At 54.9% G+C, this 5,874-nt stretch overlaps 1 pseudogene; it reads right to left on the bottom strand.

Moving 5' to 3' along the window:
• Positions 1–2,534: 2,534 nt before the first annotated feature.
• On the bottom strand, positions 2,535–5,578 carry LOC105734211 (HLA class I histocompatibility antigen, A alpha chain-like; annotated as a pseudogene).
• Positions 5,579–5,874: the final 296 nt, after the last annotated feature.

Here is a 5,874-nt window from a genome sequence, read left to right as displayed (position 1 = left end):
CACCCTGGGCACTCTCTGATCTCTGAGCTCAGTGGTTCCTAATCTGGCTGAGCAACATGATTGCTGGCGGGGGCTTAGAAAATCCTCAAGCCACTCCCCAGAACCCCTGTCCCACAGTGTTATGCACAAGACTGAGGAATCATTTATATAACAAGCCCTACAGGTGAGGCTGATGCACAGACATGTGGGATCCTGGTGTTGTTGCTGCTCCAAGTGTGATCTGGAGACCAGCAGCAGGACCTCCGGCCTTGTCATTAATCCAGAAACTCTTGCTTGACTCCAGACTTCCTGGATCTCAGCACCATGTCCAGGTGATTCCTGTGCACATGGGAGGTCCTCGTCTAAGTGTCCTCTAGGTGTGGGGTGAGAACTGTGCAGTCTGCTCTGGGTGTGGTCTGATTGGATCCCTTAGAACTGGAGGTCCAGGGTTCAGTCCCTGTGCTCATTCTTTTCCATAGACAGTCACTCCCTTGGTGCCCTCATCCAAGCTTCAGGTTTTAAGTATCATTTATATGGTGCGACATCCTAAGTCTATTTCTCCAGCCCAGTCCTTTCTCCTAAACTCTGGAGTTGTCTGTCAAACTGCCCCCTGTCCAAGCTCCCTCACCTGCATTCCTAGGAGACATCTCCTCCACTGAGTGCCTGGGATGCCCCCTCCTCAGTATGCTCCTGCCAGAGTCTCCCCATCTCCACTGACAGCAGCTCCACCGTTCCTTCTACTCACTCATTTTACAAGTATGAGTGTCCTTGATTCTTCTTTCTCACACCACAGATACAATCCATTGGCAAATGCTGTGAGTCCATCTTCAAATGCATCCAGAATCCCCTCACGTCCCACTATTTCCATTGCTCACACCTCACCTGAGGTAACGACATCTCCAGCCTGGAATACTGCACTCACTTCCCACTATTTTCCCTTCTGCTTCCCTCATCCCTTGCCTCTCAGTTCTGTTCTCAGCATTAGCAGTCAGTGATGACCTTTTAAAAGGGAAATCATATCATGTCCCCCTTCTGCTGAAAACTATCCTCTGCTATGTATCTCAGAGCAAGGGTCAGATCCAACTGCACCCCACCTCAAAGACCACCTGCTCTGACCACACCTCTGACCTCATCTAGTTTCTCCTTGTCCAGTCCTCCAGGCCTCCTTGCTCTCCTGGGAACACAGACACCTTCCTGCCCTAGTGCATTTGCCCTGGAGGTTCCCCTGCCTGGAAAGAACTTACCCAGACAAATTTGTGGACACTCCTCATGTCCCTCAAACCTTTCCTCAAAGGTCACCTTTGCAACAAGGCACACAGACTACCCAGCACAACAGCCATGTTCTCTGTTCCCACTGCCCACACCCTGGATCACCTGCCTCACAGCACTTCCCACCTTCTAACACTTTCCTTCCTCACTCTGGTTATAGTCTGTCTAAACTCCGGATAGTGTATCTGCCTCTTCAAACTGGAACATATGCTCCAAAAGGCCAGAGATTTTTCTGATGTTACTTCAGTGATGTTCACCAGATGCAGAACCATTCTGTCCTGTCTGGCAGACACCAAAGGTCAGTTGAATGATCAGTGTAGAGCACATCTCTATTCTTGACAATATCTTTTTCTAACATAGCCTTAGGCCAAATGCTGTTTTGTGGCAGCTACAGCACAAGGTCCCCTCACACTGACATCGAGGCCACCTGTGCTTTTCTCAGCAGTGCTGCTTGTGCCCTCCCTCCCCTATCCCTCTTCCCACACCAACTGCCCCCTCCCACACACACACACTGCAGCACACAATCATGTTTCTCTGTTCAGAAAAGAAGAATTCTTGACTATTGACCCAATTTTACAAACAAATATGAATCTAAATTAGACTCTGCTTTACAGATTCACGAGTTGGGATTGGAGCCACCACCAAGATCACTGGAACCAGGGCAGGGAGAGAGGGCAGGAGAGCAGTGCAGAAGAGGAGCCCTAGAAGGAGTGGGGGAGCTGAATGGGTCTGAAAATTTGTCTGAGGAACACAGAGGCTCCTGTGTGCAGGGGCTGTCCTGGGTGATGTATGAGGCTTTGTGGTCACAGCTCCCACTGGACAAGTTTCCACTTACGAGACAAGGACAGTGGAGCAGTGAAGCTGACCCAGCTAAGGACTGACCACATAAAGCCCATGATGGACTCAGCAGCAACTGGACATAGGCCCCGTCCATACTTGGCTCCTCACAGCCTTCTCCATCCCCACCTGCAACATACTCAGCACAGTGAATATGCAGATTCTGGAAGGTTCTCAGGTCTTTATTTCCTCTCTCAAATTTCGGGAATTGACTTATTAACCCATCAACCTTTCATGGCAAATATTTGAGAAAACACATTTATTTTCAGACTCTTATTTTCAGTAGGAAAGTAGGAGGTTGCAGCTCAGTCCACCATGAAGCTGAGACAGAGATGGAGACACCCAGCCCCACCTCTCTGGAACAGGAAAGATGACTGGGGAGGGAACACAGGCCAGTGTGGGGACAAGGGTCACAGTGGACACGGGGTGGGCTGTCTCTCCACCTCCTCACATTATGCTAACAGGGACGCAGACACATTCAGATGCCTTTGCAGAAAGAGATGCCAGAGGCTCTTGAAGTCACAAAGGGGAGGCATGAAGAAATCCCACATCTCAGTCCCACACAAGGCAGCTGTCTCAGGCTAAAGGAAACAATAGTCATGAACAAATTCCGGTCAGTCATGGTAAGTGATGACACTCTGAACAGCCCACTACACACTTGAAACGTCCCAGTCAAAGAATCCCCACAACCCAGTTTTTTCCGTTCTGCCCCAATACCCACTCAGGTCCCCCCAGGGTCTCACCTTTACAAGCAGTGAGAGACACATCAGAGCCCTGGGCACTGTCGCTGCCTGGGGTAGAACAAAAACAGGACCTGGTCAGAGCCCGCAGGAGATGTGGGCCAGGAGGAATTATGGGGTGGGTGAGCTCCTCCACACTCCTGCCCCCACCACTTACAGGCAGCCTGAGAGTAGCTCCCTCCTTTTCCACCTGTGGGAAGAAAATGTCCTGTGAGGGGACAGGGAGGAGGCAGGGCCATGAGATTTTAGAGGAACGTCCTAGTCTTGGACCCAACAGAAGTTTCCAGAACTATGACTACAGACCCAGGGCAGGATCAGGAAACACGAGGAAAGCAGGTGTGGGTCCTGGACCAACTGCCCTCCTAAGGTCTGTCCTTAGCAGGGACCTTCCTCTGACTTGTGACTGCTGGAATCAGGATCCCAACACCACAATTATCAAGGTGATACATCTGTCCTTCATTGTCATATCTGCTTCAGAAAAGAGTAAGTGCTTGAATGCAGGGCACCAGACTGTGTGCACATGGTCCATGTGTGGATGGTGCTTCCCAGTAATGAGGCAGGACACACTTCTACCTGGGGCTTGAAACCTCCAGTGGGACAAGAAAACTCAGACCCCACCCCTCACCCCTTCCCTACCTAAGCTCTTCCTCCTCCACATCACAGCAATGATCACAGCTCCGATGACCACAGCTCCTAGGACAGCCAGGACAGCAATGATGCCCACGATAGGGATGGTGAGCTGGGAAGACGGCTCTGGGAAAGGAGGGTAAAGTGAGGGACCCTGACCCTGCTGAAGGCTCCAGAAGGGCTTCTGCTTTCCCTGAGAAGAAACATGACCCCGCATCCCCCTCCTTACCCATCCCCCTCCTTACCCCATCTCAGGGTGAGGGGCTCAGGCAGCCCCTCGTGCTGCACATGGCACGTGTATCTCTGCTCTTCTCCAGAAGGCACCACCACAGCCGCCCACTTCTGGAAGGTTCCATCCCCTGCTGGCCTGGTCTCCACAAGCTCAGTGTCCTGAGTTTGGTCCTCCCCATCCCGCTGCCAGGTCAGTGTGATCTCCGCAGGGTTGAAGTCCAGGGCCCAGCACCTCAGGGTGGCCTCATGGTCAGAGACGGGGTGGTGTGTCACCTGTGTCTTTGGGGGATCTGACGGGAAGAGTTAGAAAATTCAGGCACTTTGTATCTCTCATGGGACACCCCAGCAGCACCCATGTGACCATCTGAGAATGGGCAGAACACCTGGGGTGGGGATGGGAGCACAGAACCCAGACACCAGCCTGGACACAGGCACCTGGGATAATCTCCTATTCCGTGGAAAGTTCTAGTCTCTGAGGGAGGAACTGCGACTTATGGTCCTGACCTGAGTGGAGGCCAAGGGTCTCAGAAAAGCTGGAATCAGACCTTCAAACACATTTGAGTGTGAGGCAGAGAACAAGACCTGAGAGAAAAAGTCACGGTGCCCAAGGCGGCTACAGGGGTCAAAGGAGACCCCTTATCAGTATTCCAAGGACTGCCTTCCCCTCCATTTCCTCAGAGAAGTCATCCTTTAATTGTCCTAGAGAGCAGAGGGGACCTCAGAGGAAACTCAGGAAAACTCATGCCATTTTCCATTCAAGGGAGGCTGATATTCTAGCGCTGATCCCATTTCCTCCCGTCCTTGTGGGAGGCCATTCCGGGAGATCTACAGGAGGTGGGAAAGGCTCCCCACTGCCCCTGGTACCAGGGCTCTGCAGCGTCTCCTTCCCGTTTTCCAGGTATCTGCGGAGCTACTCCATGCAGGTGTCCTCCAGGTAGGCTCTGTATAGCTCCGCCACACTGGCTGCCTCCAGCTTGCGCTTGGTGATCTGAGCCGCCGTGTCCGCGGCGGTCCAGGAGCGCAGGTCCTCGTTCAGGGCGATGTAATCCTTGGCGTCGTAGGCGCGCTGGTCATACCCACGCAGGAAGCGCCCCTCGGGCCCCATGTCGCAGCCGTACGTTATCTGGATGGTGTGAGACTCTGGCCCCGCCCCCGCGGTCAGCCCCGCCCACCGAGTCCCGCCCCCTCCCCGACCAACCCGCGGGGATTTTGGCCTAAAGTGAAAATGAAACTCGGTAAAGGCGCCTGGGGCTCTCCCGGGTCCAGGGTCTGGGCGGGTCCTGCAACCTCGGGGTGGATCTCGGACCCGGAGACTCGGAGAGCCCCAGGCGGTGCTTGCGGGATGGGGAGGGGTCGTGACCTGCGCCCCGGGCCGGGGTCACTCACCGGCCTCGCTCTGGTTGTAGTAGCCGCGCAGGATCTGCAGGTTCACTCGGTAATTCTGTGCGGCGGCCTTGAGGTTCCGTGTGTTACGGTCCCAATACTCCGGTCCCTCCTGCTCCACCCACGGCGCCCGCGGCTCCATCCTCGGAATCGCGGCGTCACTGTCGAACCGCACGAACTGCGTGTCGTCCATGTAGCCCACGGCAATGAAGCGGGGCTCCCCGCGGCCGGGCCGGGACACGGAGGTATAGAAATACCTCAAGGAGTGGGAGCCTGGGGACGAGGAGGGGCTGAGATCCGCCGACCCTCCTCCCGGCGCGGCTCCCCCGGTCCTGCGTCCCTGCTGGGCGGGCCTCTTGCTCCTCCTCGCAGAGGCCGTTTCCCTCCCAACCCCGCACTCACCCGCCCGGGTCTGGGTCAGGGCAAAGGCCCCCGAGAGCAGCAGGAGGAGAGTTCGGGGCGCCATGACCGTCATCCTCGGCATCTGGGGAGAATCTGAGTGCAGGTGGGTGACTGGGGACTTTAGAACTGGGACCGCGGCAACACTGATTGGCTTCTCTAGAAACCCGACACTCAATGGGAGTGAGAACTGGGGAGGCGTCACGAGTATCCAGGAGGAAGAACCCGACACAGGTTGAGAGAAGAAGTGAAACTCAGGGGAATGGGGAATCCCCAAGGCTGCACCTCCACAGTGCAGACCAGGCCCTCCGTGCCGGTGCCGGAGATCGTGGGAGCCACGCCTGGGACCTGGGACTTTGTCCCGATTCCTCTACTCCTACACCAAGCCTCTTTGTCACACTGTCTGTCG

The sequence above is a fragment of the Aotus nancymaae genome, unplaced genomic scaffold, assembly GCF_030222135.1.
Source record: "Aotus nancymaae isolate 86718 unplaced genomic scaffold, 86718_ANA_hifiasm-v0.15.2.pri h1tg000027l, whole genome shotgun sequence".
NCBI lineage: Eukaryota > Metazoa > Chordata > Mammalia > Primates > Aotidae > Aotus > Aotus nancymaae.
This window is presented reverse-complemented; position numbering and strand designations above follow the sequence as displayed.